This window comes from Arachis hypogaea, chromosome 9 (assembly GCF_003086295.3).
Source record: "Arachis hypogaea cultivar Tifrunner chromosome 9, arahy.Tifrunner.gnm2.J5K5, whole genome shotgun sequence".
NCBI lineage: Eukaryota > Viridiplantae > Streptophyta > Magnoliopsida > Fabales > Fabaceae > Arachis > Arachis hypogaea.
Window position 1 is genome coordinate 62,708,201 of NC_092044.1, and position 12,841 is coordinate 62,721,041.

Consider the following 12,841-nt stretch of genomic DNA (forward strand, 5'->3'; position numbering starts at 1 on the left):
TTAGTAGGATCAAAAGTGATTGTGTACACTGACCATGCTGCTCTTAAATATCTACTCACAAAGCATGATTCAAAACCCAGACTCATAAGATGGGTGTTGCTTCTGCAAAAGTTTGATATAGAAATTAGAGACAGAAAAGGGACAGAGAATCATGTAGCAGATCACCTGTCCCAAATAGAACCAGTAGAAGGAGCGTCCCTCCCTCTTACTGAGATCTCTGAAAACTTTCCAGATGAGCAACTCTTTGCCATCCAGGAAGTGCCATGGTTTGCAGACATTGCAAACTACAAGGCAGTAAGATTCATACCCAAAGAATACAGTAGGCAGCAAACAAAGAAATTGATCACGGATGCAAAGTACTATCTTTGGGATGAACCATATCTCTTCAAGAGATGTGCATACGGAGTAATCCGTAGATGTGTGCCTAAAGAAGAAGCACAGAAGATCCTCTGGCACTGCCATGGATCACAGTATAGAGGACATTTTGGAAGTGGGCGAACAGCCACAAGAATCATCCAATGTGGCTTCTACTGGCCTACTCTCTATAAAGACTCCCGAGTGTTTGTACTTAATTGTGACAGTTGCCAAAGATCTGGCAATCTGCCTCACAGTTATGCCATAACTCAACAAGGGATCTTGGAGATCGAGTTGTTTGATGTATGGGGTATTGACTTCATGGGGCCATTCCCACCATCATACTCAAACACTTATATTCTGGTGGCAGTGGATTATGTATCCAAATGGGTAGAAACTATAGCAACACCCACTAATGATACTAAGACAGTGCTGAAATTCCTCCAGAAACACATCTTCAGCAGATTTGGTACCCTTAGAGTATTAATCAATGATGGGGGCACTCATTTCTGCAATAAATAGCTTTACTCTGCTTTGGTTCGATACGGAGTTAGCCACAGGGTGGCTGATGAGCGGATAATTTATACGCTTTTTGGCATTGTTTTTAGTATGTTTTTAGTATATTTTAGTTAGTTTTTAGTATATTTTTATTATTTTTTAGTTAAAATTCACTTTTCTGGACTTTACTATGAGTTTGTGTGTTTTTCTATGATTTCAGGTATTTTCTGGCTGAAATTGAGGGTCCTGAGCAAAAATCTGATTCACAGACTGAAAAGGACTGCAGATGCTGTTGGATTCTGACCTCCCTGCACTCGAAGTGGATTTTCTGGAGCTACAGAAGCCCAATTGGCGCGCTCTCAACGGCGTTGGAAAGTAGACATCCTGGGCTTTCCAGCAATGTATAATAGTCCATACTTTGCCCGAGATTTGATGGCCCAAACCGGCGTGGCAAATCAGCCTCAGAATTTCCAGCGTTTAACGCTGGAACTGGCATAAAACTTGGAGTTAAACGCCCAAACTGGCATGAAAGCTGGTGTTTAACTCCAGAAAAAGTCTCTACAAATGAAAGCTTCAATGCTCAGCCCAAGCACACACTAAGTGGACCCAGAAGTGGATTTTTATGTCATTTACTCATTTCTGTATACCCTAGGTTACCAGTTCACTATTAATAGGATCTTTTGACATTGTATCTGTACCTCATGACACTTTACACGTTTCTTTGTGTACTTCCTACGGCATGAGTCTCTAAACCCCATGGTTGGGGGTGAGGAGCTCTGCTGTGTCTTGATGGATTAATGCAATTACTACTGTTTTTCATTCAATTATGCTTGCTTCCATTCTAAGATATTACTTGTTCTTAAACTGGATGAATGTGATGATCCGTGACACTCATCATCATTCTCAACTATGAACGTGTGCCTGACAACCACCTCCGTTCTACCTTAGATTAGGTAGATATCTCTTGGATTCTTTAATCAGAATCTTCGTGGTATAAGCTAGAACTGATGGCGGCATTCAAGAGAATCCGGAAGGTCTAAACCTTGTCTGTGGTATTCTGAGTAGGATTCAATGATTGAATGACTGTGACGAGCTTCAAACTCTTGAGGGCGGGGCGTTAGTGACAGACACAAAAGAATCACTGGATTCTATTCCGGCCTGATTGAGAACCGACAGATGGATAGCCGTGCCGTGACAGGGTGCGTTGAACATTTCCACTGAGAGGATGGGAGGTAGCCACTGACAACGGTGAAACCCTTGCATACAGCTTGCCATGGAAGGAGCCTTGCGTGCTTGAAGAAGAAGACAGTAGGAAAGCAGAGATTCAGAAGATGGAGCATCTCCAAAACCTCAACCTGTTCCCCATTACTGCAGAACAAGTACTTATTTTATGTTCTTTTACTTTTCACAATCAACCTTGATAATTATCGATATCCTGACTAAGATTTACAAGATAACCATAGTTTGCTTCAAGCCGACAATCTCCGTGGGATCGACCCTTACTCACGTAAGGTATTACTTGGACGACCTAGTGCACTTGCTGGTTAGTTGTGCGGGATTGCAAAGTGTGATTGCAATTTCGTGCACCAAGTTTTTGGCGCCGTTGCCGGGGATTGTTCGAGTTTGGACAACTGACGGCTTATCTTGTTGCTTAGATTAGGACTGTTTTGTTTTAGTCGGTTTAGAGTCTTTTAGTTGAGTCTAGTTTCATATTTTAAGTTTGGTGTCAATTGCATGCCTTTGTTTTTCTTCTAATTTTCGAATTTGCATGTCTTTAGTCCCTTTTTGATCCGTAAAAATTCTAAGTTTGGTGTCCTCTTTGTGTTTTTCCTTTAAAATTTTTGAAAATTTGTGTTTGATTTTCTAAAAATTTTAAGTTTGGTGTCATTTTGTTGTTTTTCTCTTTCCTCATTTCAAAAATCAAATCTTTTTCATAAAAATTTTTCAATCATATCTTTCTAATTGCTAATCTCAAAATCTTTTTAATTAACTAATTGATTTAGTTTTCAATTTGCTTTGATCTTATTTTCTTTTAATTTTCGAATTTTTATTTTATTTTCCTTTTGTTTTTATTTTATTTTTTGGTTAATTCAAAAAAAAATATTTTTTTATCTATTTGCAATCCATATCATTTCCCTTTATCCATTATGGACCTAAGTGGGATTGATCAGTCCAGAAGGACTTTGGGGTCATATGCTAACCCCATTACAGCTGCATATGGGAGTAGTATCTGTACACCTCCCATCAAAGCAAGCAGCTTTGAGCTAAACCCTCAACTCATTATCATAGTGCAGCAAAATTGCCAGTATTCTGGTCTTCCTCAGGAAGAGCCTACTGAGTTTCTGGCACAGTTCTTACAAATTGCTGACACAGTACGTGATAAAGAGGTGGATCAGGATGTCTACAGACTATTACTGTTTTCATTTGCTGTAAAAGATCAAGCTAAGAGGTGGTTGAATAACCAACCTACAGCAAGCATAAAGACATGGAAACAGTTATCAGACAAATTCCTGAATCACTTTTACCCTCCAAAGAGGATGACACAGTTAAGGCTGGACATCTAAGGCTTTAAACAAGAGGATAATGAATCCCTTTATAATGCCTGGGAGAGGTATAGAGGTATGCTAAGAAAATGCCCCTCTGAAATGTTTTCAGAGTGGGTACAGTTAGACATCTTCTACTATGGGCTTACAGAAAAAGCTCAGATGTCTTTAGACCACTCAGCTGGTGGATCTATACACATGAGGAAGACAATTGAGGAGGCTCAAGAGCTTATAGACACTGTTGCTAGAAATCAATATTTGTACTCTAGCAATGAGTTCTCCCCAAAAGAGGAAGTCATGGCAGTAGCCACTGATCCCAATCCTCAAGAACAGATGATTGAGCTTAATCAACAATTGCTCCTGATGACAGAACATTTAGCAGAATTTAAAGAGATTCTCCACGAAACTAAAGTTGCTAAGAAAGAATATAGAGCTGCAGTTGAATCAAGCAAAACAGCAAATATCTAAACAGATAACAGAAGAATGTCAAGCAGTTCAACTGAGGAGTGGGAAGACATTGAATAACACTGCTCAAAAGAGCAAAAAGCCAAATAAGGAACAATTGACAGAGGATAACCAAACCACTGTTGAAAATCCCTCTGAGGACAGTAAGAGCCCAAAGAGGAACACTTTTGGCGTTCAAATGCCAGAAAAGGGGGGAAAGCTGGCGTTAAACGCCCATTCCCTGCCCAGTTATGGCGTTCAAACGCCAGAGAAGGGAGAGAAGTTGGCGTTAAACGCCCAATCTTCACCCAATTCTGGCATTCAGACGCCAAGAGAGGATCAGACACCTGAGAGTGCTGACAGTAATCCTTCTAAAAAGGCTTCTTCAACCACTGCTGTAAGGAATAAACCTGCAGAATCTAAGGTTGAAGAATATAAAGCCAAGATGCCTTATCCTCAGAAACTCCGCCAAGCGGAACAGGATAAGCAATTTGCCCGCTTTGCAGACTATCTAAGGACTCTTGAAATAAAGATTCCGTTTGCAGAGGCACTTGAGCAAATACCTTCTTATGCTAAGTTCATGAAAGAAATCTTAAGTCATAAGAAGGATTGGAGAGAAACTGAAAAAGTATTTCTCACTGAAGAATGCAGTGCAGTCATCTTGAAAAGCTTACCAGAAAAGCTTCAAGATCCAGGGAGCTTTATGATACCATGCACATTAGAAGGCGCTTGCACTAAGACAGCCTTATGTGATCTTGGAGCAAGTATCAATCTAATACCTGCATCCACTATCAGAGAGCTTGGGTTGACTGAAGAAGTCAAACCAACCCGGATATGCCTCCAACTTGCTGATGGCTCCATTAAACATCCATCAGGCATAATAGAGGACATGATTGTCAAGGTTGGGCCATTTGCCTTTCCAACTGACTTTGTGGTGCTGGAAATGGAGGAGCACAAGAGTGCAACTCTCATTCTAGGAAGACCTTTCCTAGCAACTGGACGAACTCCTATTGATGTACAAAAAGGGGAAGTAACCCTGAGAGTCAATGAGGATGGGTTCAAGTTGAATGCTGTAAAAGCTATACAGCATCCAGACACACCAAATGACTGCATGGGCGCTAACATTATTGACTCTCTAGTAGAAGAGATCAATATGACTGAAAGCCTAGAATCAGAGCTTGAGGACATCTTCAAGGATGCTCAACCTGATCAAGAAGAACCAGAGGAAACAAAGGAATTTTCGAAAATTCCTCAGGGGGAAGATAAGCCTCCCAAACCTGAACTCAAACCACTACCACCATCCCTGAAGTATGCATTTTGGGAGAGGGTGACACTTTTCCAGTGATTATAAGCTCTGCTTTAAATCCACAGGAAGAGGAAGCACTGATTCAAGTGCTAAGGACACACAAGACAGCTCTTGGGTGGTCCATAAGTGATCTTAAGGGCATTAGCCCAGCTAGATGCATGCACAAGATCCTGTTGGAGGATAATGCCAAACCAGTGGTCCAACCACAGAGGAGGCTAAATCCAGCCATTAAGGAGGTGGTGCAGAAAGAGGTCACTAAATTACTAGAGGCTGGGATTATTTATCCTATTTCTGATAGCCCCTGGGTGAGCCCTGTACAAGTTGTCCCAAGAAGGGAGGCATGACAGTGGTTCATAATGAAAAAAATGAACTGGTTCCTACAAGAACAGTCACAGGGTGGCGTATGTGTATTGATTACAGAAGGCTCAATACAGCCACCAGAAAGGATCATTTTCCTTTACCATTCATAGACCAAATGCTAGAAAGACTAGCTGGTCATGATTATTACTGCTTTTTGGATGGCTATTCAGGTTACAACCAAATTGCAGTAGATCCTCAGGACCAAGAGAAAACAGCATTTACTTGCCCTTCTGGCGTGTTTGCCTATAGGAGAATGCCTTTTGGTCTGTGTAATGCTCCTGCAACCTTTCAGAGATGCATGTTATCCATTTTCTCTGATATGGTGGAGAAATTCCTAGAAGTCTTCATGGATGACTTCTCAGTATATGGAGACTCATTCAGCTCCTGTCTTGACCACCTAGCACTTGTCCTGAAAAGGTGCCAGGAGACTAACCTGGTTTTAAACTGGGAGAAATGTCAGTTTATGGTGACTGAGGGAATTGTCCTTGGGCACAAAATTTCAAGCAGGGGAATAGAGGTGGATAAGGCAAAGGTAGAGGTAATTGAAAAATTACCACCACCTGCCAATGTTAAGGCAATCAGAAGCTTTCTGGGGCATGCAGGATTCTATAGAAGGTTTATAAAGGATTTTTCGAAAATTGCAAAACCTCTGAGTAATCTGCTAGCTGCTGACACACCATTTGTGTTTGACACACAGTGCATGCAGGCATTTGAGACCCTGAAAGCCAAGCTGGTCACAGCACCAGTCATCTCTGCACCAGACTGGAATTTGCCATTTGAACTAATGTGTGATGCCAGTGATCATGCCATTGGTGCAGTGTTGGGACAGAGGCATAACAAGCTTCTACACATCATTTATTATGCCAACCGTGTTCTAAATGATGCATAGAAGAATTACACAACCACAGAGAAAGAATTACTTGTAGTGGTCTATGCCATTGACAAGTTTAGATCCTATCTGGTGGGATCAAAAGTGATTGTGTACACTGACCATGCTGCTCTTAAGTACTTACTGACAAAGCAGGATTCAAAACCCAGGCTTATAAGATGGGTGTTGCTTCTTCAAGAGTTTGATATAGAAATAAGAGACAGAAAAGGGACAGAGAACCAAGTAGCTGATCATCTGTCCCGAATAGAACTAGTAGCTGGGGCGTCCCTCCCTTCTACTGAGATCTCTGAGACTTTCCCAGATGAGCAACTCTTTGCCATTCAAGAAACTCCATGGTTTGCAGATATTGCAAACTATAAAGCTGTGAGGTTCATACCCCAGAAGTACAGCAGAGTGCAAAGAAAGAAATTAATTTCAGATGCCAAGTACTACCTATGGGATGAACCATATCTCTTTAAGAGATGTGCAGACGGAATGATCCGCAGATGTGTACCCAGAGAAGAAGCACAACGGATCCTATGGCACTGCCATGGATCACAGTATGGAGGACATTTTGGAAGTGAGCGAACAGCCACTAAAGTCCTCCAATGTGGCTTCTACTGGCCTACTCTCTATAAAGATGCCCGAGAGTTTGTGCGTAACTGTGACAGTTGCCAAAGAGCTGGTAACTTACCTCACGGATATGCCATGCCTCAAAAAGGGATATTAGAGATAGAATTGTTTGATGTATGGGGAATTGACTTCATGGGTCCATTCCCACCATCATACTCAAACACTTACATTCTGGTAGCAGTGGACTATGTATCTAAGTGGGTAGAAGCAATTGCTACACCCACTAATGATACCAAGACCGTGCTGAAATTCCTCCAGAAACACATCTTCAGCAGATTTGGTGTTCCCAGAGTACTAATCAGTGACGGGGGCACTCATTTCTGCAATAGACAGCTATACTCTGCTATGGTCAGATATGGAATTAGCCACAAAGTGGCAACTCCGTATCATCCACAGACAAATGAGCAAGCTGAAGTCTCTAACAGAGAGCTAAAAAGAATCCTAGAACGGACTGTAATAGCCCGAAGAAAGGATTGGGCAAAGAGTTTGGATGATGCTCTGTGGGCATACAGAACAGCATTCAAGACTCCAATAGGAACCTCTCCATACCAACTAGTGTATGGGAAGGCCTGTCATCTGCCCGTGGAACTGGAACATAAAGCCTACTGGGCAACCAGGTTCCTAAACATGGATGCTCAATTAGCTGGTGAAAAAAGATTGCTCCAGCTAAATGAGCTAGAGGAATTCAGACTGAATGCCTTTGAAAATGCAAAAATTTATAAGGAAAAGGCAAAGAAGTGGCATGACAATAAGTTGTCATCCAGAGTCTTTGAGCCAGGACAAAAAGTTCTGCTCTTCAACTCTAGGCTCAGATTGTTTCCAGGAAAACTTAAGTCCCGGTGGAGGGGTCCGTATGTGATTACAGGAGTGTCACCATATGGATATGTTGAGCTTCAGGATATTGATTCTGACAAAAAGTTCATTGTTAATGGACAGAGAATCAAGCATTATCTTGAAAGCAATATTGAGCAGGAATGCTCAAAACTGAGGCTGGAATGATCCTCAGTAAAGGTCCAGCTAAAGACAATAAAGAAGCGCTTGCTGGGAGGCAACCCAGTCATTAGCAGGTTATATGTTTTGTTTCTACAGAGTTACAGAAGGATTTGGTGCAAAAAGCAGAGAAACAGAGCTTACTGGCGAAAAAAACGCCAATAAGGGGCATTTTGGGCGTTAAACGCCAGAATGGGCACCATTCTGGGCGTTTAACGCCAGGTGTGCAGCATCCTGGGCGTTCAGCAAAACGCCCAGTGATAAAGGGAATCCTGGCGTTTAACGCCAGCCAGGGCACCTGGCTGGGCGTTAAACACCCACATTGGCTAACAAATGGGCGTTAAACGCCAGAATGGATACCATTCTGGGCGTTTAACGCCAGAAAGGTGGGGGACCAAGATTTTGCTTTCCAATCAAATTTTTTTTCAAACTTTCTTTTTTTGACCCATACTTTTCTACATAAACACATTTCAACCTTTCATCATTCACCTTCAAATCTTCAAAAATCAAAATCATTCTTCAAATCTCTCAAATCAATCCCAAATCTTGTTCAAAAACTCACCAATCTCTCAAAATCTCTTCACATCTTCTCAAATCTCCTTCCAATTTTTCGAAATCTCTTCTTCCCCCCCTTATATATAGACGTTCGGCCCCACCATTCCCCCACACCATTCGAATTTGCTCTTCTCCTCTCTCTCCTCCTTCCTTTCTTTTGCTTGAGGACAAGCAAACCTCTAAGTTTGGTGTGCTTTTCCGTGATCACTGAGCCAAGATTCATCAAGATCATGGCTCCTAAGGGAAAACAAACCAATTTAAGAGGAAAGAAAGAGAATAATCCAAAGAATCTTTGGAATCAAGAGAAGTTCTTAACCAAAGAACATGAAGACCATTATCATAAAATAATGGGTCTGAGGTCAGTGATCCCGAAAGTTAAATTTGATCTGAAAGAAGATGAATGATACGTAAAAATTTGAGAATTTCACGTACAACCGGCAAGTATACCGGGTCGTATCAAGTAGTAAGACTCACTAAGAGTGAGGTCGATCCCACGAGGATTGGTAGATTAAGCAACTTTAGTTAAATGGTAGATTTATTCAAGCAAACATAGTTTTGATTTCATGAGCATTTTGATTTTTAAACATAATTGCAAGAATTTAAATGGCAAAGAATGTAAAGAACTAGAATAAAGAAATGAAGTGCAAGTAAATGACGGAAACTTAAATTGCAAGAAACTCAAATAACATCAAAGGTAAATGGCAAGAAATTAAAGGGTGCAGAAATTTAAAGAGCATAAAAGTAAATGGCAAGAAGTAGATGAACAGAATGTAAATAACAAGAGTAGTAAATAGACAGAATGTAGAAAGGGATTGGGAATTGGGTAATCAAATAGCTAGAGCAAGAGAAATGAGAGTTAATGATAGAGAGGATCATTAGGGATTAGAGATGTTAGTTTTCATGAATTGATGTTAGTCAAATCCTTCTCAATCATGGGTATAGATCCATGGCAAATGGGTGATTGAATCCCAATCTCTTGGTGATTCAATCTCTCTCAACATAGCCAATTGCCACTCTCGTGATCTAATTGTTCATGAGAAGAGATGAAGATCAATTTTAATCCAGCTACACAATTTCCAAAATCTCAACCAAGGAGAGTTACATCTCACATACTAACCAAGGTATGTTGATTGAGGAAATCATGAGAGGATGAACTCTAAACTGAATTATGTGGCTCATTCATCAAATTCACCACATAATTCATATAGATTAACCCCTCTCTCGATGGTGGTTGAATCTTTGAAGAACAAGAGTTCCCTCTTTAGATCAACCACTAAAATTGAGAAAGAGAAGATGGGTTCACCAATTCATTCCAACCAACAGAGCTCCTCCCCCTAATGAAAGGGGTTTAGTGAATCATAGCTCCAATTTCAACAACAATTGCCATCAATCAAAGTTAAACTAAATTGCAAAGAAAGATGAAGAAGAAGAGGTAAATGCTTGAAGATTAAGAAAATGAAGAAGAGAAGTTCCAAGATGAACCAAGAGTAGCTCTCTGGGTCTCCTCTCGGAAGTACCAAAAGAGTTTTCAAATACAAGTGCTAAAAAGTGTAAAAATGACTAAGTGTAAAAAGTAGAGTAAAAGTGTAAAAGTCCCCTAAAAGTACAAACTCAATCTCTATTTATACTAGTCCTAAAGATCTTCAAGTGGGTTAGCAAGATGGGCTTCCTCTTTGTTGAATTCTTGGCTCAATTGATGAAGTTTCTGGCCTTTGTGAGGAATAGGGGAAGTAGAGCAAGTTGGCACCAATTCTGGCCCATTGAGGGCGTTATTGGCACTAACTCCAGGCCAAATGCACGTTGGCAACGTGCAGGACAATTTCCTGGGCATGAAGTATGAGACTTGGGCGTTGCTAGCCCAAGTTGTTGCCAACAACTTGCTTTTCCTCTTCTTGGCCTTACTTTCATGCTAAATGTAGCCCAGAATTTGAGTGTCAACCTTCAGCTTCAATATGGACTATCATACATCATTGGAAAGCTCTTGATGTCTATTTTCTAATGCCACTGGAATCATCTCAATTGGACTTTCCTAGCTCAAGTTATGGTTCCTCAAAGAAGGTAAGGTCAAGCTGCCAAGTTGTTGCCAAGTTGTTGTGAATAACGCACCCTCAACCCCAAGTTGGCAATGTGCCCGTGCATCACTCTCCTAAGGCAAGGACTTGGGGCTGGCGTTGTTGCAAAACACGCCCCCCTTGTGGCACGTTGGCAACGTGCTCGACCCACACCCCAAGGCCAATCTCTAGCTTTCTTGAATTTCACTTCATGTTCTTGTTTTTAGGGCCTAAAGATGACTCTGGTTTGGCTCCAATCTTGTGCTCCACCATGGACTATTATATATGGTTGGAAAGCTCTGAATGTTTGCTTTCCAACGCAACTGGAAGTACTCAATTTGGATCTCTATAGCTCAAGATATCTTCCATTGAAGTGGACATGTTCAGGCTGCCTTGTTTTGGTAAGTTGGCGTTGGCAACGCCCATCTAGCGTTGGCAACGTGAGTGGTGCGGCATTTGGGCGTTTGGAACTTGGTTGGCACGGCAGGTGGGCGTTTGGAACTTGGTTGGCACCAAGACTTGGTGCCTAGCCAAGTATTCTTGTGTGGCGTTGGCAACGCCATTCTTGAGTTGGCAACGCCAGCTCCTTTTCTTCCAGGGCTCCATTTGTTGCTTGGTTGTGTGGCGTTGGCAACGCCCATCTTGAGTTGGCAACGCCAGCTCCTTCTCTTCCAGGGCCAAGCTTGATTGTTTGGCGTTGTTAGCCTGCGTTGTCCTCAAAAACGCCCCTCATCTCTAGGCTGGCAACGTGCTCGAGGCTCCAAATTAGCTCTCTAAGATTGCTTGGGTGGACGTTGGCAACGCCAGCTTCAAGTTGGCAACGCCAACTTTGCTTCCTCCAGGGCCAAGTTCCTTGCTTGTGTCTTGTGTGTGGCGTTGGCAACGTGGTTTTCAAGTTGGCAACGCCAACTTTGCTCCTTGGTTGCCTCCAGGGCCAAGCTTGCTTGCTTGTGGCTTGTGTGTGGCGTTGGCAACTTGGTTCTAGAGTTGGCAACGCCAACCTTGCTTCCAGGGCCAAGTTCCTTGCTTGAGTGGGCGTTGGCAACTTGGTTCTAGAGTTGGCAACGCCAACCTTGCTTCCAGGGCCAAGTTTGCCTTGTGTTGTGGTGTTGGCAACGCCAATCCCAAGTTGGCAACGCCAACTTCTTGCCTTGGTTGCCTCCAGGGCCAAGCTTGCCTTGTGTTGTGGAGTTGGCAACGTGGATCCCAAGTTGGCAACGCCAACTTCTTGCCCAGCTTGCATCATTCTTGCTTCCATGCTTCCTTGTTTCATCACCTATCATCAACAAGGGAAATAGCTTCAACGTCTTACCAATTCAAGCAATAAATTTCATGAGATTCATTCATACTCATTCATATATGCATTCCTTAAATCATTTGCATGAATTTGGCTAGAATTAACATGTTCCTTGATATCATCATGCATGGAAACAAAACTCATAAAAGGACTTGTTTATTTAGAGAAAATGAGTGAATTTAAGCTAAAACTAACTAAACTAACTAACTAATAAAGCAAATATGCACTTGCATCAATGAATATCTGGGGATCCAAGAGCAAATTCGAAACAGAGGATGGGAAATTCTAACCAATCCTGAGATAAAAGTTGGAAGAAATATGGTTCAGGAATTCTACTCAAATCTGTGGCTAACAGATAAGCAGAGAATGACTGGAACTGCCTACCATACCTACAGAACCATGGTCAGAGGGAAAGTTATGTACTTCCATCTGGACAAAATAAAAGAAATCTTCAAATTGCCTCAATTGCAGGATGATCCTGATTCCTTTAATAGGAGAATGGTGAGAGCAGATAAAGGGTTGGATCAAGTTCTAGAGGACATATGCCTCCCTGGAACTAAGTGGATAACCAATTCAAAGGGTGTCCCAAACCAACTCAAGAGGGGAGACCTCAAACCAATTGCAAGAGGTTGGCTAGACTTTATTGGGCGTTCCATACTGCCCACTAGCAACCGTTATGAGGTAACTATCAAGAGAGCAGTGATGATTCATTGCATTATGCTTGGAAAAGAAGTGGAGGTTCATCATGTGATTGCTTGTGAGATCTACACAATTGCAAATAAGAATTCCACTGAAGCCAAATTGGCTTACCCAAGCTTGATCTCCTTGCTCTGTAAAGTGGCTGGGGTAAAGATGGGAGTAGATGAATTCATACCCATTGAACATCCAATCACCAAGAAGTCAATGGAAGGACAAGTGCAAGACAACTCTATCAAAAGGAGG